Source organism: Macaca mulatta, chromosome 11 (assembly GCF_049350105.2).
Source record: "Macaca mulatta isolate MMU2019108-1 chromosome 11, T2T-MMU8v2.0, whole genome shotgun sequence".
NCBI classification, from domain to species: domain Eukaryota; kingdom Metazoa; phylum Chordata; class Mammalia; order Primates; family Cercopithecidae; genus Macaca; species Macaca mulatta.
In genome coordinates this window covers 97,299,115-97,321,852 of record NC_133416.1, presented here as the reverse complement: position 1 = coordinate 97,321,852, position 22,738 = coordinate 97,299,115, and positions in this window count along the sequence as shown.

The window sequence follows — 22,738 nt, the reverse complement described above, 5'->3', positions numbered from 1 at the left end:
CTGTACTGAGTTTTGTCAAGATAAAAAGTAAATGAGAGTTTCCCAGCAATCAGATGTGAGCCATGTGTGTGCACGTGCCCCGAGAGAGAGAGAGAGAGAGAGAGAGATTGAGAGAGAGAGAGAGAGAGAGACTGGCTGGGGACATTTTAAATGGAATCCTGCTCAAGAGGGCTTCCCACAGAGAATAATATACCTCTATCGAGTGTCTGAGTAGAATAGCAGTCGAATGACAAACAGCCAACCTTTTTACCTCTTTATCTCATCACACCTACCTGTACCATCACTAGAACCAAAAGAGGTCAGAGATAGCAGCTAGTGGGGTTGATGGAGAAGGAAGCGAGCCAGAAACAGTAAGTCCTCCAGGCCACTTCCCAGAAGATAGGCTGCTTGCCTACAGTCAAGCCCTGGCTTGGGGAAGGAAGAGAAAGGAGTTTTATCTTTGAATTAGGATATAGGGGTTGATATTTTATCAAACTAAGAAGGTATTTGGTGAATTAATGTGAATAGAGTATTCTATATTGCCTAAGAATGAGTAGAAAATTCAAGAACCTGATAGATTTTTCATCCAAAGGAGAGAAGAACTGCTACCACTGAAACATTTTTAAAAGAGATTTGGATGACTGTTTTAACAAATAAACAAACACATAAATAAACAAACTTGCATTTTGATCGTATCCGATAAGATTTGCTTGTTCAAAATTCTAAGGATAATAAGTTTCAAAATAAAGAAGGCTATGCTCATGTTCTTAGCAGGACTCAGAGCAGTGTAATGTTCTTTTCTATGTGATTTTCCTCAAGAGCCATATTGACAGAGCAACCAAGATGGTGAAGGGATGGAAAAGCCAAACCACAGAAGAGACGACTCAAGGAACTCAAGCTGCTTAGGTTAAAGAAACATCGGGTAAAAAACAATAGCTCTTAATTTTTATTTATAATCTTGCATGTAAAGAACAGATTTTTAAAATTACATGTTGTTCTTGGGGGTTGGATATGAACCGATGGAGACATGTATAATGCAATATTTAAAAACAAATTTTAAAATTGTTTTGAATTGCCTTGCATTGCAACATATTTCTCATTACTGGAGGTTCAAGCTGAGGCTGGATGACATTTTTCATGGTTATTGCACAGAGGATCCATTAATCATTTGGCTCTGGTCTAAACTGCCAAAGACTAATTTTTTTGTAAGCTAGTTTGCCAAATAATCAATCCACCTGAATGGCCATTTTACTGAAAACCAATTTACTCAACACCAATTCGCTTTATACACTTATTTTCTTTAACAATGCCATTTTAGTTGACTGGATTTCATTTTGCCTTCATAAGAGAGCACTTTAAAGAATGTTTAATTGATTGCTACCCTAATTTTCTGGAGTCTGAGAAAGGGGAGACTGAGAAACAGAGAGAGTGCATTCTTGAGTATTTTCTTAAAGTAATCTTGAATATAATTAATTATTATAATTGTGTTCTTTCAAAATGCTATTGCTCCTCTCCCAGACCCTCATTCTCTCTCCTCTCTCCCTCTTTCTTTTAGTCTCCAGCTTCAGCACCAAGGTCTTGACACATAAACAAATGGAGCATTTATTGGATGTAGTAGTGTTAAATACAATACCCCTCTCTTTATTTTGGAACCAGCTGAGAGATACATACTGAAGCCAGTCAAGCAGAGATCAAAACATCACCTTTATTCCTGGTAAGCTGTATTGGAGGATATAGCCTAAATCTGGCCAAATGGCTACAAACTGCAGGTTCAGACCTTCTTTCCAGAAGCAGCCAGAATTGAGATTTCTATAGTGCTGTTCCCACACCCACAAAATTATCAGCATGTCAATACCCAGCCTGTAGAGCATTATAACAGGCAAAAACATCACCCCAGAACCTAGAACCTTAGAAAGTCAGTGGTACCTGAGAGAAAGAGAATATACATGGAGAAAAATGTCTTGGTTTATCCTTGTAGGACATCATCAGTATAGGCCAGTGGTTTAGACCCCAAGACTTGTGATTTTAAACTCTGCTGGAGAAATTTCCCATCCAGTGGTTTATTTTGCCTTTACGTGAAATCTGGTAGTGGCTGCCTATTTTATTCAGGTTAAAAGCCAAAATCCTTACAAAGGCCTGTAGAACTCCCTCATGCTAACACTCATCCAGCTTTATCTCCTCCTGAACTCCCCTTTGCTTGGAGACTCAGCTGCAACTGCACCAACCTCCCTGCTACCCTCAAGCACACCTTTCCTAACTGAATGTTTATGTTCAGGTACAGTTAGAGTACCCTCAGTTAGTACACAAATGACTTTTTGTGTGTGCGTGTATGTGTACGTAATATATACATATAATACACATGTATACATGTATTCTATGATATAATACATAATACATATATATGTTAGCATTTATCTCATTCCATTGAAATTATTAGACTATACTCCTAATCTCTTATTAAATGATAAACTCCTAAAAGATAGGAACCATATTTTTAGGCCATCAAGTGTCTTAGTACCATATGAGGTGCAAAGGTAGATAAATTACTTAATAAATAAGTGAATGAGTAAGTCGACAGATAAATGAACTAACTAAAATGTTTTTGTACCACTGGTTGCAAATATCATCATCAAAGTCCCCAGAGGAATCTAGAATTCTCATCTGGGCAGTATAAGACCCAGTTGTCTAGAAACCCTGGGTCTCACTTATAACCAAACTGATTAAAGGCATTTATGGTTTTGAGTCAGTCTTAACCTGGATGCCTGGTCAACCATGTCCCCTTAGTCCACCATACTGCCATCTGCTACCACCATCCTTCCAGTATCACTAATTCATCTCAAGTTCTTTTAATATTGCTACTGTGAAGCTTCAAATATTGAACAGAGTTTGTAAAATGTAAAGTATTCTACCCTTTTAAGACATTCATCATATTGCTGCTACTGTGACTGGCAGTCACCAGACCCGAGGGCTACTTGGTTTGAATACTCTCCTGTTTTGATCCAGAAAGTTAATAATTCATCACAAACTCTCCTCAACTGCTAACCACAGGGATCTCCAATTCACAACTCTCTTCTAGTAGATAGGCCATACCCACCTCAGTCACGGAAATCCACTAATACGACTTGATCCTTGCCATGTAAGATGACATACCTTCTCAGTAGGTTCAGGAAAGTGGAGAGTAAATTAGTATAATTAGCAAACTAACATGACCATACCTTAGCACACAACCCCAAGCCCTGCCTCCAGTATCATCTATAAATCAGACTGGGGAAGCCAGTTATCTTTTACCATAGGTAATTCATTCCTCTGTGACAGGGGATAGATGACCTTCTGATTCTTTCTTTCTGTCTTTTTTTATGGTTACAGTACATATATGTGCTAAAGAGACTGCATTTATATATCTCTGCATAGGTACATATATTGTATATGTTTATATGTATATATACACACATAGATATAAACACATAGATATTTATACATAATACATATATATATACACTCCCTGAGTAAAAAATAAAATCCTGTTAGTTGGCATTTTTAATCTTCTTGCTCCTTTCACCAGATTTGTGAGCCTTATATGTTTTCTCCTTTATAATTCTTTTGAAAAATTTTATGCCTTATTTAGATCACAAAAATACTCTCCTGCAAGTCTATTTTGTTCTTAAATGACTATTTAATGTCTCTATTCATCCACTCGAAATTAATTTGTTTTATCTTTATTTTCTCTATCCTTTCATGAAATGAGTCACTCAAAACTCTGTCAGATATATATATTTTTTTAAAATCAAAAGCAGAAGCTTCTGACTTCTACCACTTCTCATGGAGCTGTTGTAAAGGACAGTGTGGTCTATTATGACAGAAAGCATCTACGTTTGTAAATTACCTCCATATTCATGGAATTATAGGAAGTTATTGTTGGACTTGCACAAAGAATTTAAATCTACCCTTCATCTACCATGGAAGCCAATGAAGCCCAGATCAGTTTATGGGTTTCCCAAGGTCACATGGCAGATACAGATAAAGCCACAACTGAAAGCCAGATATCCTAAGGACTCAGTGTTTCTTCTAGTCCAACATGTTGCCTTCCTTTTATAGACAAATCCTCTTTTCAGAGTTAAATGACAGAAAGAGCATATTATTGGGGTTCTTTTTTGGTGCAGGTGGGGCTTTAGGTTAGGATGTATGTGACGAAACAGTAATATTGGGGGCAAAATTCAAAAGCCTTGGCTTTTGTTGTTTCATTATACTTAAAAGGAAAAATGATTTCATTGAGCTAAATACTATAAAATGTAATTATAGTCCTTAGGAACAACTCAGCAGAACTGGAGCTATATTTTGCTGTCTTAGCTCACCAAAGCCCTGGAAGATGTTCAAAAAGAGATTGTATAACAAGTGGCATACATCATTTCCTTTAGGTTCCAGCACTCAGTCATCAGAAAATGTGACCATTTTGGATTCATTAATAATGTGGTGATTGCCAAAGTTTAAATGATCATGTGTCCATATGTAATGGCTAAAGCTGGGCACTATTTTTCTCTGTATATATCAGTAAATACTTAATGTTTCTCTTACTGTAGTCTATATATTTCTGTCTTAGGGAGATAAAATTACTGCTCTGAAAACCAGCTTTTCCAATTTAATCTAAATCTGACTTTTTGTCATCTTTATTTTTAGTTTATAAACTGCTTGAGAAGGGTTTTTTTTTTTTTTTTTTCTTGGTTCCTGGCTGGAGTTAAAACTGAGATTATGGAAATACCTCCAGAGCAGTTATTTCTATCCACACTGAAATGAGAAATTTGGTGATGTTTAGTTGAACATTCAAATGTTTCAGCTTTTACCCTTCACCATTAATAATACCATCATCTGTCTTCCACACAGAAAAAATCTTTCTTTAACTTTGCATTTGAGAATTTCTTTTTTATTTTATTTCCTTATGGAATCTTCCTGGTCTGATTCATAACATATTGAGGTCATGTCAGTTGCATATCTGTTACACAGGAGGATGTTTTATTCCTAAAATTTACCACGAGATCCACTGACATGTGTATGAGACTTGAAATGGGGCCATTTGTGCTAAAGATCCCAACTGATGTATGACTAGGCTCAGAGTCTTCTTCAAACTGCTATTCACATACAAAAGGAGATGGAGAGATTTCTTACAGCATTAGGCTTTGGTACCCATCTCCTCTCCTTTGTAAGTATTCACTTAATTTGATAATGATAGGTGGTGGACAGAAAATAAGTGGTCTCAATTTTTTTCCCAATGTCTACGTCTCCAAAATTAGCTTTTAAAAGCCTTCTCCTTTTTATCCCAAATGACTTTTTCTTCATTTTAATGAGTTTGAATTAGGATATGAGCAGCTGAAAAAATGAATTACAAATTATATAGCTTAGTAAAGGGTTACTAGCATCCTGCCAAATTATTCAGTATCCTCTCATAAAGTGAGGTGGAGTCATTTCCTGTGTGGGTGGAGATGGGTTAGGGAGGGGTTCCACAGCTTCAGTTTCACCCTCTATTTAATATCCTTTCCCTTTCATGGACATGTCCATATCCCATTGTCCATATAAATTTCACTATAGACTTCTGTAGATGAAGATTAATCGTAGTACAGAGAACAATCAAAGTTGCCTAAGTTTATTTTCTAATAGAATTTTGATTAAACTACTGAGTCTTCCTGAAACTTAGCAATGTGTTTTATGTAGACATCTCAGCTGAAATCAATACATTCAGTTGTGAGTCTCAAATGCCTTGACCCTTCACTTCCATTCTTTCCTTCCTTTACTACCTCCTGCAATAGTCACAGACTCACATAATTTCAGGCTGAACTAGACCTTAGAGACTGACCATTCAGTCCAGTTCTTCACTTTATAGAAAAGGAAAGCTGAAGCCCACAGCATTAAGAGATGCTTCTAACATGACCCAACTAGCTAATGGTAGACCAGGAATAGGCACCCAAGATTCTAGACTTCTACTCTACTACTATTCTTTTCCCTCACTTCATTATCCCATTGCTCTGGCTTTGCAGTTGCTCACTCTCTCGCCAATATTCTCAGGTCTCTTGTCTATTGCCTTGTACTTTCATCATATCCACCTATCAAAGCAGCAGTTGTGCTTACCAATGCCCAATGTACTGAGTATTATTACAGAAAATTACCCAACTAGGCAATTTGCTACTACTTTCATGTCAGGACCTCTCCCTCATCTGGTATATTAATGCCTAGATGTGATTCTGTAGTTCCATGTTTCCATGAGGAATGACTTTCCATAGTCAGCACTCATGTTCTGCACAGCAGTGATTCCAAACTTTCTCCACTTCTGTCAAACTCTGACCTGCAGGGTACCTTGTATCTTACTTCCCAGAGAAAATACAAGTAATTCAACTTTTTGCCAGCTAACCTACAACCTTCTCTTGGCCCTCTTTTATTTTTTAATTTTTTAATTTTTTAACTTCTATGGATATATAGTAGATATATATATTTTGGGGGTATGTGAGATATTTTGCTACAAGCATACAATGTGTAATTGTCACATCAGGATAAATGGGGTATCCATCACCTCAAGCATTTATTTTGTATGTGTGTTATGAACATTTTAATAATACCTTTTGGGAGGTGTTTCTTACTAAAATGAATGAGATGTTTCCTATTTAAGGCTAATCCCTGTGATTATGCTTTGGATCACATCCCCTGTAGCATTCCCAAGACACTTGTTCTGTGGTATTCCTTCGTTCCTTAATTTTCACCACTGCTGCCTCCACTGTCTTCTTTCCACAATTATGTAAACATATTCAAGCATCTTCTTTTGTCCAGCAGCTCCTAACAAGCTTCTCTTTTCATTTGTCTTCCTTTGCCATACCCTTAAATCTCCATGTTCCTAGGAATCTGTCCTGGATAATTTACTTTATGCATCCATTCCGTGAACCATCTCATCTAATCCCATAGTTTGTAACTTCATATTTTTATGCTTCTAATTCCCAAATCTATATCCCCAAACCTGCTCTCCACCCTCCCCACTCTCCCTCACTTTCACTCTCTCTCTGGATCTTCAGACATTTCCACTTATTAGTGGGAGGCCCCAGGGAGGCCCCAGAGACACCTCAAAGTCAACGTGTCTAAAACCAAATGCACCATCTGCCCTTACAAACCTAGTCCTTCCGCTTTGTTCCTTGTTCCATAAAAGGGTGCCATCATCCCAGTTAGTAATTATCTTTAACTCCCAATCACAAAGTATACTATAACATATTTGGCACAGTAGTTCAGAAAACAACATTGGTCCTGGCCCTGAACCTCAGTTGCTGCATAATCTTGAAGAAATTGCTTAAGATTTCTAAGTTTCAGTGTTATCTTTCTATAAAATAGAGACTCTAATAGTAACTATTGAGAATTAAACAAAATAATGCAACCATGACATCCAGCATATGATAAGCATTCTGCAATTTTCATCTGTCACTATAAATGCTATGATCATTAGGAGTATTATCATAATCGGTACATATCTCAAAACAAAGTCCACTTCTCTACATGTCTTTAGCAACAAGCCCAGCCCAGGTCCCTCCTCTGTCTCACTCAGAAGCTTCTAATCAATCTCCCTGGCCCACGCATGCCCCTCCAATCTACTCTTCACATTGCATCCCTAAGTGATATGCTAAACCTTTCAAGTTCTTTCTTTCTACAAAGACAATGGCTTCTTCTACTTCCTGCTAGGTTAAAGTCCTAATTTCTTGAAATGGTTTAAAAGCTTTCTATGTCATCTAGCTCTTCTTTACCTTTCCAACCTCATCTTTTGTTTTCTCCTCTCACTCTTCCTCATTGAACCAAAATGAAATTTTTAAAATACCCCTTAAACTCTTCAGACCTCTCCCACAACAAGACCTTCACATATGAGTTTTTCTATCTGAAACACTCTGTGTAATCAATTGGACTTGTTAATTCCTAATCATATTTCAGATTTCAGCTCATATGCCATCTTTTTCAAGAAAGCTTTAGCAAACCTTTGCTCCAACTACTCTAGATTGGCAACCTACCTATCCACTTAGAGAGCAACCTAATCTTCTGTCATAGTCATAGTACTTACCAAACACATCCTACCTATTTATTTATTTGATGTTATTAGTTTTATAGGCCTGCTCTAACGAAGTCCCATGAACTTGATGGCTTACAAAAACATAGATTTATTCTCTCACAGTTCAGGAAGCCAGAAGACCAAAATCAAGGTTTTGGCAGAGTCTCGCTCCCTCCAAAAGCTTTAGGAGAGAATCCTTCCTTGCCTCTTCTAGTTTCTGGTGGTTTCTGATACTCCTTAGTTTGTGGCAGCATAACTCTAATATTTGTCTCAGTCTTCACTTGGCTTTCTTTTCTGCCTCTTCTTCTCTTCTTATAGAACACCCTCATTCTAAGATTTCATCGCAAGATCCTTAAGTATAACTGCAAAGACCCTATTTCCAAATAAGGTCACATTCTAAGATTCCTGGTGTACATAAATTTTGAGGAGACACTATTTACTCCATTACACTTGTCAGTCATATTCACTAGACTATATTCTGTACAAGGGCAGAGACTATATCCGTGCTGGCCGTTACTGAAAGTCAGCTTGACACAGAGTCTACATTTAAAAACTAATTGTGGAATGAATATATTATTTCCTCTCAATATTTTTCCAGCCTTTCTACCATATTATCATCGTATCAAGCAACCTCAATGATCACCTCCACTTTGTCCATTAAAATTGAGTCATGTCTCAGCCTGAAAACTAAATAAGCCCCTCTACTGGAAATGAACAAACCCAGCATGCAGAAAATAAGAACATAGTCAAACTTAATAACACTATCAATCAACTGGATATAATGGACATCTGTAGATAATTTCATCAATCGCAGCAGAATACGCATCCTTCTCAAGCTCACACACAACATCATCAAGTTAGACTACATTGTGAGCCATAAATACACATCTTAACAAATTTGAAAGAACAGAAATCGTATAATGTCTGCTCTCAGACTACCATGGTGAGAAAATCAGTGCTTTCCCACTAAGATCAGGAACAAGGTAAGGATGTCTCCTCTCACCACTGCTTTTGAACATTATGCTGGAAAACCTAGCTAATGCAACAAGACAAGGAAAGGAAATTGAAAGTACACAGATTGGGAAGGAGTAAATAAAAATGACTCTGTTCCAAGATGACATAAATATCTATGTAAAAAATTTTTTTAATCAGCAAAAAAGGAAAACTTTTAAAACTAATAAACAATTAGAGCATAGTTGCAAGATACAATGTTCATATATAAAAGTAAACTATTTTTCTATATGCCAGCAATGGACAAATGAAATTTGAAATTTTAAAAAATACCGTTTTCATTAGAGACCCCCAAATAAAATAAGGATGACATTATTGAAATATGTACAAGATTTATATGAGGAAAGCTATACAACTCTGATGAAAGAAAAAAAGAAGAACCAAATAAACAAAGATACATTCCATGTTCGTTAGTACAAAGACTCAGTATTATAAAGATGTCGGTTTTCCTCAACTTGATCTATGAATCCAGTGAAATCTCCATAAAATTCCTACAAGTACTTTGTGGATATTGACCCAGAATAGCCAATACAATACTGAAGGAGAACAAAGTTGGAGACTGACATTACTCAGCTTCAAGAATTACTATAAAGTTATAGACAGCGTGGTATTGGTAAAAGAATAGACAAATTGATTAATGGAAGAGAATAGAGAGCCCAGAAATAGATCCACATAAATTTGACAAAGAAGCAAATACAACATTCTGGAGAAAAGATAATCTTTTCAACAAATCATGTTGGAACAACTGAACATGCATACATAAAAAAATGTGAATTTAAACACAGACCTTACACCCTTCCCAAAAGTAAACTCCAATGGCTCACAGTCTTAAATGTAAAATGCGAAACTATAAATCTCCTAGAAGATAGCATAGGAGAAAATCTAGTTGACCTATAGTATGAGATGACCTTTCAGACACAGCACCTAAGACACAATCCGTGAGAGAGAACTGATCAGCTGAACTTCATTAAAATTAAAAATTTATAATTTGTAAAAGACATTGTCAAGAGAATAAAAACAGAAGCCACAGACTGGAAGGAAATATTTGCAAACAACGTATCTTGTAAAAGATGAAGCTGGGCACAATGGCTCATGCTTGTAATCTCAGCACTTTGGGAGGCTGAGGTGGGCAGATCACTTGAGGCCTGGAGTTTGAGACAAGCCTGGCCAACATGGTGAAACCCTGTCTCTACTAAAATACAAAAATTAGCCAGATGTTCAAAGGTAATAGAAGATAGACTAGCTTTGGAAAAGCAAAAAAAGAAATTCCCTCACTCAGAGTGCTTAACAGATTTTTCTGGTCTTTGATTTAAAGTATACTAAAACCTATAAATGTCAAAGTCTCCAAGTTGGAGCATTAGCTCCAACCACTAAATGCTCTACAAGTAGTTTTGTAGGTTCATTTCTTTGGTTCACTGAGCTTATCTTCAAATTCAGGTAAATTCACTGGCAGCATCCTCACAAATAAGTATATTTATATACTTATTTGTGAAAGCTTGTTATCACTGATTTTTTAAAACCCCTATTTTTTTTAAACTTGACAGGAGTCCTGCCCAGATAACTATATTCACGTATTTATGACATAATGTATTATCAGAGTTTCCTCAGAAAAACAGAGTGTTCTAGGCATTTGGGGCAGGAAGAAATTTAACAAAGAGAATTTGGTGCTTACAAAACTGCTGGAAGGGCAAAAGCCAGAGAAAGCTACCGCGAGCACAGGCTTGCCATTGGATTCAGGCAATCAGAAAATGGCTACTGTAACTCAGAGCAGGAATTCTATTTAAATGCCCCCAATTGAGACAAGTGATAATAATCAAGGGAACATCCAAAGTCCACTGCAAAACCTCACTTTTCAATGCCTGATTATCTGCCTTCCAATATAGGTAGAGGAATAATATTATTTCTATCCACTGGTGTGCAAGAAATATCTAACTGATTCATTGGGCATGAAAAAAGTACTTATTTGTAGCATTTTCCAATTTCTGTGATATAAAATTCCCACTATGGCTGATTTAAAGCTACTGAATGCATAGTTGGAAAATGATGTCCATGATCAGTTCCTTTGAACTTGTATGAGCCAACTCAACACATCACTGTTTCTGACACTCTTCTGCCTTCCAAATATTACACAAATGTATCTCACTGATGGAACCTAATGCCAATTCAGAAGCCTGCTGGCAAAGGAGACTGGGAAACATATAGCTCTCAGATTTCCAGCCCCCGCAATGCAGAGTGGAGCAAAGAAGGAGGTGTCAAGTATGCCAAGAGCCAACACAGCTGATGTCCAGATCACATAACATACAGACTGATATTAAATGCCATGTTCCCTTCTTCTGCAAATAAAAACAAACCAAACAAATCCTGGTGATTTCATCTGCTTTATGGATCAATTTCCAAATGATATTCAAGCTCTATATGGGTCATTTGAAAATCACTCTTTAAGCAGGCACAACAATGCTAATTCAAGTTAACATTGATTAAGCCATTATAATGTGCTAGGTATTGTTTTACGCTCTGCACACATTACACCACTTAGTCTTCTCAACAATTTCATGTGATAGGTTTACTATCATCTGAATTTTAAGGATGAAAAAGCTGAAAATGTGTAAGGTTAAGCAAATGCCCTAGATCACATAGCTACTGAGTAGCAAGCAGCATGTTTCAAACACAATTTGTCTGACTGCAAAGCTGCAAACATACAATGTTTTATGATTAGTTTCTACTTCTCAGCACCATGTTTGGGTTCAGATATCTGATAGCATTGAGAATGTCATAGAATAAAGACCCTGAATTGTTTTTAGGACTTCCTTGAATCTTAGCAATTATCTGTTATTGGAACTACTGTAATTGGAAAAAAACGTGTGGGAGAAATAGGATCCAGCCTTCCTTTTAGCAAATGTAAATTTGCCACATTAAAGACTTTGTATGTTTCCAGGTCCAGTGACTGGTTTTAATGTATAAGTTGTATTTTTATCCATTGCTTAGAATCACCTCTCTAATTTTTCATGTCTTGCTTAATCCAGTAAAATATCACTCTATGCTTTCATGTCACATTCACATACCTTGCATTCCCTTTTTTAGATTCTGTTTTAAAAGTAAGTAAGCATCTCTCTTTATTACAAACCATTAAATGATGATAATTTAGTCAGTGTGCTTTTTACCTGTGCAATTTCAAGCTAATTGCATGGCTACATATTTGTCCAAACCAAAGCAATCGTGCTTTCTTTTTTATTCAGTCGATCTTAATTTTAAAAATGAATAAACTGAATGGCATATTTGTTGGGGGAAGGACTGTCCTTTGGTGAGCAATGGGCCTGATTTCAGGAGCAGGTGCTGTCTGTGTAGGACACCATATCAGTTCTGACCATGCTTTTGCCAAGGCAGGCTGAATCCATGCCAACTCGTTGCCTCGGATGCTTTCAATGCTTGTCAAATACCAGGACGTAAGATATCTTACATGATATCTAGTCAAAGCCAATTCAGAATATCAGATGCACCAAAACATAGCAAGATTACTGACAACTCTGAGGTTTTTATTTCTTCCACCAACTTTAACCTGAAGATCAACTACCTCCGTTGCCTGGTTGACAGGATAAGAAAAAAAACCTGAGTAGCAGTTACATATTTTTTAAGAAGAAATGAAAGCACTATACTGATTAATCTGCTTATTTATCAAGAGACATTCAGAATTATAAAATTCAGAGATACTTTTCTCAAGCATTAGAATAAACAAGATGTTCTCTTCCGAAGGTATTTTCTTTAAGATTTGTTGGGTTTCTCTGATATTTGACATACCCACTAAAGCAGTTTTTTCAGCTATATGGTATCTGGTTATGTCTAGCTGGTGTTAAACTAGCTAAACCTGATTTGACAGTCATGTTACAAATCATTGTGGAAGGTTGAACAAAACAAGCATGGATCATTGGGCAGGAAATCCACTAAGAATAACAAACCTGAAAGTTGACTATCACTAGTGCAGATGACATCAACATTAACTTTAGTTCCTATTAATACACACACTAAAAATGCAATAGGTTTAATGACTGTAAATGCTGCCTCCCATCTCAGCACAAACTGCTGTGTCTGAGAATAAATGAGTATTTATCATTTCCTGATTTCTGCTCTGGCCAGTGGCCAACATAGAATGTACATCAAAATTAGAAGAGATGGGAGGTGAGACTTGGTTCCAAATTGATCTGAATGATGATAGCAAGCTTAAAAGCTGCCTCCCTGCTTTTAAGGTTCACTGTCTGTTTTCAAAAGTAAAAGAAAACATTCAAGAAAATACAACAGGAAACCAGTCTACAGCTTAGAGAGAATCTTGCTTGATTTGATTCCTTTACAGCATTGCATTATCATCTACATTAAAGCAGAGCTTACCCTGCCAAACCCTGAAATGCATAAAATGGAAATGAGGAGGAAAACTGCCTTTGCCACTCATCTGTTTCTGTCTTAGGAAATGTCTCCAGTTTATCTGCTTGCTGTCTCACGAAGAGGTTTTATGTGACCACATTACATAGCACAGATGCCACAGAGGGACAGACCTGGATGCATGCTGGCTTGACCTATCTCATAGCAAACCCCAGATGCATTTCATCTTAATGAAACACCCACATGGATCTTCAAGCTCAGAAATCACTTGCTCCCTAATCATGTTGTGTGTTATTTGGAATTTTGAGGCAACTTCCTGCTAAATGCCATCAAGTTTACTACTGGAAGAGTCAGGAAAATCCCTAGGTTAAATCTTGATCATTGTCCTAGAAGCAATATATAACTAATTAAATTTTTATGAAGGCTGGGCACAGTGGCTCATGCCTGTAATCCCAGAACTTTAAGAAGCTGAGGAGGGTGAATCACTTGCGATCAGGAGTCTGAGACCAGCCTGGCCAACATGCTGAAACCCCATCTCTACTAAAAATACAAAATTCAGCCAGGCATGGTGGCATGCCCCTGTAGTCCCAGCTACTTGGGAGGCTGAGTCAGGAGAATCGCTTGAACCCTGGAAGTCCAGGTTATAGTGAGCTGAGATCGCACCACTGCACTGCAGCCTGGGCCACAGAGCAAGACTCCATCTCAAAAAATAAGTAAATAAATATATATATATATATATTTGCAAAGAATATATATTCCAATAACTACTTTGAACAAGGAGATATATTCTAAGGAGTTTATGAGAGGAATGTACTACTATTATAATATTATAATTATTGTTAAATATTTATTAAATAATTTCATTCTTTAAAACAATATGAAGTAGCTGGCAGAAATTTGAGGTAGGTGGTAACTTCTCTCACATATATAACCACATACATACACATGTATTAACACACACACACACTCAAATGTGTGGACACTATTAGTTTCCTAGGGCTGTAGTAACAAAATGCCATAAACTGGGCAGCTTAAAACAACAGAAATGTATTCTTCTCTCCCAGTTACAGAGGCTAGAAGTCTGAAATCGGGTTGTTCACAGGGTCACAATCCCTCTCAAGGTTCTAAGAACTCCTCTGTCTTTGCCTCTTCTTACTTTCTGGTGGCTGATGGGCCACCCTCAGCATTCCCTCGCTGGCAGATGCATCACTACAATCTCTGCCTTCATCTTCACACTGTGCTCTTCCTTGTGTGTGTCTGTGTCTGTATGTCTTCACCCTTCTTATAAGTACACCAGTTAATTAGATTAGAGTCCATCCTAACCCAGTATGACCTCATCTTAACTTAATAGATCTACAAAGACTATTTCCAAATAAGGTGATAGTCACAGGTATCAGGGTTAGGACTTTACTATATCTCTTAAGGGGACACAAGTCAACCCACAACAGACACACATAAAAGAAAAAAAAATGACAGCAGCCATATAAAATGCAACCAGAAAGAAAATTATTGTAAAAATACATGACAAAATTGTCTATACTTTTGTAGGTGGGCAATAAATTTAACAATCAACATAAAAAGGGAAATCAGATCATGTACACAATTCAGAGTGCCTGTTAATTTTAAAATATATCAAGGGCTACAGAAGTTTCCAATACTCAGATCAGAGACTAATAAATCTCAAATTTAAGACTATGCATAATGGCCAGGCATGGTAGTTTACACCTGTAATCCCAACACTTTTGGGAGGCCGAGGCAGGTGATCGCCTGAGGTCAGGAGTTCGAAACTAGCCTGGCCAACATGCCAAAACCCCGTGTCTACTAAAATTATAAAAATTAGGCAAGCTGGTGGCACGCTATAATCCCAGCTACTCAGGAGGCTGAAGCACAAGAATCTCTTGAACCTGGGAGGTGGAGATTGCAGTGAGCCAGGATCGCACCACTGTACTGCAGCCTGAGTGACAGTGAGACTCGGTCTCAAAAAAAAAAAAAAATATATATATATATATATATATATATTTCCTTATAGGCAAAAATTTGATTACACACAAAATAAAACATCATTTTTCTAGTTGCATATACATCCATCATTTTAAAATATAGAATTATAAAACAATAATAAAGAGGGAAAAAATATGTTTTATGTCACCGAAGTCCAAAGGTCATATTTAAATATTAATGTTGGTAATCAGCAAGGAAATCCAAGGAAATCCAATTTATTGGAAATTACAAGGTCCATTGAGAAACACTACAAATACACAGTTCAATGATTCCCCAGTCAAGGGGTCACTTCCATAATTTGGGGAAGTTTTTAGAAGGGCACAAGGAAAGCACTGTAACATTCAGAATGCCAGTGTCTGAACAGACACAATGCTATGAGAAGGGTGCCGGCTCTTTGAAAACACAGTTTCAATTAAGATCACAGAGAAGATTTTTCCACAGATGGATAATTCCAAGGATATAGTCAAAATCAGTAGCAAAATAAGATTTGATTTCTAGGGATTCACTTTAGAGCTAACTGTGTTGGAACAATTTGGAAAGTAAATGATACTGCATTTTTAAAAGATATCATTATTTCCAATCTTCTTCTCATTTTTCCAAACGGTGGTATTTCATTTCAGGTGCTCATCTTTTGGGTTCCTTTCTTAAATCTGACAACTAAGTTCCCCATTTCCATGCGCACCATTCCCTCAGCCCACTTTAAAGCAAAGTTAAACTGTTTTCTAAAATCTTACTGGTTAGGCTTGATTTTTGATAAAATGTTCTTAAAATATTTATAAAGGTATGGTAGACAGAAAAAAAAATAGCCCCTCAAATATATATTCTCTTTCTAATCTGCAGAACCTGTGACTATCACTTTATATGAAAAAAAGAGTGTGAATTACCTTATATAGCAGAAGACCTGATTAGGAATGTTGAACGGGAGCATTATCCTGTATTATCTGGGTTGGTCCTAAACGCAATCACATGGACCCTTATAATAGACAAACAGGTCGGGAGCGGTGGCTCACACCTGTAATCCCAGCACTTTGGGAGGCTGAGACGGGCGGATCACAAGGTCAGGAGATCAAGACCATCCTGGCTAACACGGTGAAACCCCGTCTCTACTAAAAATACAAAAAAAAATTAGCCGGGCATGGTGGCGGGCGCCTGTAGTCCCAGTTACTCAGGAGGCTGAGGCAAGAGAATGGAGTGAACCCAGGAGGTGGAGCTTGCAGTGAGCTGAGATCTCACCACTGCACTCCAGCCTGGGCAACGGAGGGAGACTTTGTCTCAAAAAAAAAAAAAAAAAAAAGAGAGAGAGAGAGAGAGAGAAGCAGAGAGAGACTAGACACAGACACTCAGAGGAGAAGACTATGAGATAGAGCAGGGAGCGGTGCAGCCACAAACAAATGCCAACCACCACCAGAGGGAGAAGTAGAGGATTCTTCCCCTCCCCGCTCTGGAGGGAGACAACACCTCAATTTTAGACTTCTGGCCTCTAGAACTGTGAGAGAGTAAAATTATTCTTTAAACCACTCCATTTATGGTAATTTGTTACAGCAGCCACAGAAAACTAATACAATGGGTAAAAACACAGGAAACAAAGGAAGCAAAAAGACGTAATAATAATAATAATAATAAATAAAACAGTCCTCCTCCAGAAAAAAATATATATATCTTCTTCTATAGATACCTATCATTTACCAAGCACCTGCTGGATAGGTGCCAGAGGAGGATTTACATGTTTTATACACATAATCCTAATGCTTACCAAAACCCAGCACTGTAAATGTGATTATCCCCATTTTGCAGATGAGAAAAATTGACTGGCCCAAGGCCACATGCAGTAAGTAAACAGAATTCCCCAGATTCAACCCAGATGCATTTGACTCTAAACTTTCCACTGTTCCGGCAACACTCTGCTGCATCCATACTTCTCTTTTTAGCCTCCCCTTTCTGTCCCTGTCAGCGCTCTTTCCATCCAACTGCAGAGCATACTTTGCGACTATTTACTTTACTCTTAACCAGCTGCAAATATTTCCTTCCACATGCCCAGGAGCCAACCAATTGCATTCCTGGCATTTGTAGGAAACACAAATCATAAAAATAAACCATTAGGCAATATGCCTCAAATACCATGGCTTGTAATCTTTTTTTGAATCTCTTGAATTCCTATATCCGGGCCCTATGCTATCTAGACAGGTTGCTTGCTCCTCTGCACCACACTAACCCCAATTTACCCCAGATTAGACACATTTCCAGCAACTCCCTGGTTTCCAGGGCTACAACCTTGTTTGGATAAAAACTGAATTTGAGATTACCAACAAGATCCTATCCATCCTGCTAAGCTCTGTCTTTCTCCCAGTCTCATCTACTCCCCTGTATCCTTTCCACTGGTCTATCCACCCCTGATCCACTATAATTTAGGCCTCAATGTGTTTTCCCAGGGCAAGAAATCACTAACAAAATCTCATTCTCCATGACTTATACATGTATATATACACACACACCATGACTTTAACAGGTATTTATTTCTTGAGGCACAAAAAGACAGTTGTACAGAAATAAAAACATTAATTTCTATATAGTTAGAAAAACCTCGGACACAAACCCCTATTTCTCCTAATGGTGGGAAAGGAATACTGCTCCTCTCCATCCTCACCCCCATGCCTTTCTCCTTTCTGCTAAGAGAGATCTAAATTCTCAGGGCTTATGTATCATCCTGGCTTAGGGGCAAGAGCTTCTGGTCTGAGAGTCCTCTTCTGGCCTGGTCTGTGTAGTTCAGCCTCCAGGTCTTAGGTGTTAGCCCAGGAGACAGATGATAATAGGGCTCTGTGTCCAGACTCAAGCATCCATCAAACTTTGCTCAAGAAGCTCAGTTGTCTTGCTGCTCTGCTCCCCTTCAGCCCTTGCTAAAACTGCTGATCCTCTGAGACCCTCTAGCATGGACCTTGACCATCAAGGCCTCGCCTCCCAATCACCCCGCTAACCCCTGGCAGACAGACATTTCACAGTTTTCAATTATATTTTAAATCCCTTCAGGCACAATGTTTCAGACTTCCTAGATGCATCCAGGGAGGAAAGGGTTTGAGGGTGAGGCAGAGGAACGGGTGACTCAGACCCTTCTGTGTGAAGTAGCACATCACCATCTCCATCTACTAAGGCAGCCCCACATGGATATTGAGTCTGGGAGGTGTCTCCTTCTGGAATTCCAGACAAGAAGCAGAGCAGTATGCCAGTCCCTCCTTTTTTCACAACCCTTTACAACCCCTAAGTCCCAGAGGGGACTTAGTCTCCCACTCCAGGTTTTAATTGCAGGGGGACAAGGAGGAGGACCCTCTCTAGTATCCACACTTTTCTTTTGAAAATCCTCCCAGAGTTCCTCCCTTAATTAAGCCTAGCAAGAATTCGAAAGTCCTCTCCATAAGGGAAGGAAAGCTGCCCCAAAGGCATGGTGAATCCTCCATATTCTCTGGTTCAGGGTAGAAACTCAGCACCTCCACCTACTTGGCTTTGCTCTTGGTTTATCATACGAAGTTTTAAAATTTCAGTGAAACATTTTTTCTTCCAAGTGCCTCCTGAAAGTATATTGGCTTTTAGAGTATTCTGTGTCTGTGGTGGTGGACTTCTTAAAAGGAGACAAAACTTGAGGCCAAATGAGAACGACTTTGTCCATGTGGTTGTATCTGCATTTCTTCAAAAGCAGTAAATGTATTGCTCCCAGTGCATGGAGGAACTTGGCATATAATTAGAAATTACTAGCAATGAAAGATGCATCATTGAGTTTTTTACAGGCACTATTTTGCAACATTATGTAAACACCACAATCTAGGTTTATAATATGGTTTACAATTTTATATATTATTATTGTAATGGTGCAATTTGGCAATATCTTTGAAAAACAGTGCTTACTTTGTTTAGTTTTGAAATCAAAACAGCACATTTATTTCCTCATTTTTATTTCAAAATTGAACAATTTAAAGTAGTTTACACATTTAACGTCTGATGTGATATGGAATATCAGGACTAGTAACACTGCTCACAAAAAACATGTGTATTTTGCAGATTACTCTATTATTTTTACATTTTGTCACATTTTATTGTTGAAATGTTATAATAACAATACTTGAGAATGAAATTTTAGAGTTACTCTCGGCTCCATCATCCTATGAGGCTAAGAGGATATGCTACAAATTACTAAACTAATTCCATCTTATTGGATATTAACTTTATTTTTTTAATTATACATAGTTTTGGATGAGGATGCAATAAATAACTTTGCATGCACGAATTTTCTTTATTACTTACTTGCGATGAAATGCCAAGATTTCAATTACTGAGTCAAAGGGTAGAGTTGGCACTAATCAATGTCTTCACAAAGCACAAAGGTTACCTCAATGCCTTTCCTTGCTAAACTCAGTGCCCTTTAAGGCTACCTATGAGTTTTTTATGAAGCTAAGATTACTGCAATAAAACAAGTTTTTATAAAAGTCTTACTTTTTTCACGGTAAAGTGACCTTTTTATGTTTACACAACATATCATAAAACAACCTCAGAAGTTCAATAGATCTAAACTCAGTAACCTATAATGTTATCTGCAATCATTTTTTTCTGACTGTTTCAGGGTTCAGGTGAACTTATTGGCACATAATACCAGTCAAAGTGCAATATGAGACATGTTTCACATGCGGTTTCACATGCAGATAAGGCATTAGTATGAAAATGAGTACGCGAATTATAAAATGAGGTTGCTTTTATAATTTATTATATTGTGCTTGTAGCATTATGGTTAATATTAGACCTGAACAACCAAGGAAAGCACTGATAAGAGAGAGAGAGAGAATTCAAATAGAAAGACTTCCTAGAAATTTTAAACCTGGCCCTTTATATCAAGGCTTTCCTAGAACTTTACGAATGTTTTTAAGCTTAACTTCATTATGCAAAACCATTTTCATGTATATCTGAATCTGTTGAAAAGAAGTAAAGACCAGTGTCACAATGTCATTAACACGGTTATTTCAGAAATATATTTATTGGTTCCTAGTAGTCTACGAAGAACAAAGCAGATCAAACTAGCAAGTTATTAAATTGCTACAACTACTATAGATACTACCCATTTCAGTAGCTAAGAGACATGTAGATATACTAAACAATATGCAGGAGGAATTTTATGCCCAGTGGAATGAATTCTAGGAAACCGAGCTCAAGAAAACCAAATTAACATCTGAGTTCTACTACCAAGGATGAGAACTTTCCTCTCTCTGCACTTCAGTTTGGACATCTACAACATGAGGGAAAGGGCTGTGCAAGATCTTTCCAAGCCTTGTAATATTATCATTCCATAGAAAGGGCAGCAGCAGCAGCACTACTCCAGCATGAAAGGACTCAATGGCAATAACCAATGTAACACGTAATTATAATGCAAACTTCTTCACAGTTAACCAAATGAGCAGTATACCCAGACGTCCTTTTACCCCTCTCTTTTTTTTTTTTTTTTTTTTTTTGAGACGGAGTCTCGCTGTGTCGCCCAGGCTGGAGTGCAGTGGCCGGACCTCAGCTCACTGCAAGCTCTGCCTCCCGGGTTTTTATGCCATTCTCCTGCCTCAGCCTCCCGAGTAGCCGGGACTACAGGCGCCCGCCACCTCGCCCGGCTAGTTTTTTGTATTTTTTAGTAGAGACGGGGTTTCACCGTGTTAGCCAGGATGGTCTCGAACTCCTGACCTCGTGATCCGCCCGTCTCGGCCTCCCAAAGTGCTGGGATTACAGGCTTGAGCCACCGCGCCCGGCCTACCCCTCTCTTAAAGTATGATCAGTGGCAGGTGTAGCTAAATATTCACAGCATAAAAATTTGTATCATGTTTTTATACTTAGTGACCAGCAAATTATTGGATGGCATTACTACCTGGCCCAATCATTACTTTATGGCCCTCTAGGAATATTTTTTCTTTCTTTCTAAGTCTGCTTGCTAGGGAGAGGAAATTTTTTTAACAAAACCCAGGAATGGAACTCTGAAGACAAAAATTAAATTAAATTAAAAGTTGATTGCAAAATCATAAGATCACATCATTTGCTTTCCTCAGCCTTTTTGTTTCATTTCGGGTTCTGCCTCCTTTGTGAAGCCTTTTCTGATGTTCCCAAGTCAGAAGTGAGATCTCTCCCCCTCCACCCCCGCACCTCTCTTCTGTAGCTCTACCTTCTTCAAGGACCTTATCATAACTTCAAAGCACATAGCTCTCTCTCTCCCTTTTTTGGTAGCAGTGGGTAAATACTTGTCCCAATGTCTCCTACTAGATTTTAAGCTCTTTCTGAGGATAATTTTTTTCTTTTATTATCCACATATTGCTCATAATACATAGTATCTTAACAGTATTATGTTACTTGTTGACTTGAATCAATGATACTTTAATTAATTAGTGCCGTATTATTTTACTTCCTATAACAGTATTTATATGACTGAGGCTGATATCAAGCCACCCTGATAGGTCTAAGTGGTGTGATTATACAGGAGCCTACAATAAAACCATAGTTTTTTGTTTTGTTTTGTTTTTATTCTCATGGAACATCTGGATAACATAAGCTGTGGTTTTGAAGTCATAGGAACCACAAAAACACTTGTTCCTATTCACAAAGATGATCCCATGATGGGCCTCTCCAAAAGAGTTTATATTCCTAGTACTCCTTAGAGATTGTCCCCTTGCAGAAGCACAGGAATTGCAGCTCTACCTATATATAGCTCTACCAGGTTGGAAAAGTGCATATGCCCTAATCTGCTGCTCTCACAAAAACGGTTTTGTCTACCCTGAATTTTAGGGTCTACTTTTTTTAGGCCTCACTGCCCTATGATATCTGAATGAGCAGGGACCTTGGAGGCACTATTCTCAAGAAGAATAGCCCCCAAAAGACCTCAAGGACTACAGTTAGCTTAAAGATAAAATCAGGGCCACTAGTTTCTAATCATAACACCTCTTATAGGAATGCATTATCCTTACATAAGTCAACACAAGTCAAAGTCATAAAGCATTTTTTAAGTCATTAAAATCATACTTTGCCTTTAGCTATAGTGTTAGACAAGACTGGATTAAGATATTTTGCATAAATAACTCTAATAAAGTCACTGACTTAAAATATCCAATTTTTGTTTTGCAGATAAAAGCATATAATTAGCCAATAAGAACAAAATAACATTTACTATCAAATATGAAATATCATGTTCAAAAATGCTTGCAAAACTCTATAGCTTTACATAAATAATAACTCACCCTGCAGAATGTTGTGTTTCACACTTAAAGAGTTAATCTATGGTTTTATAAAATCTCTTTTAATCCACTTCAG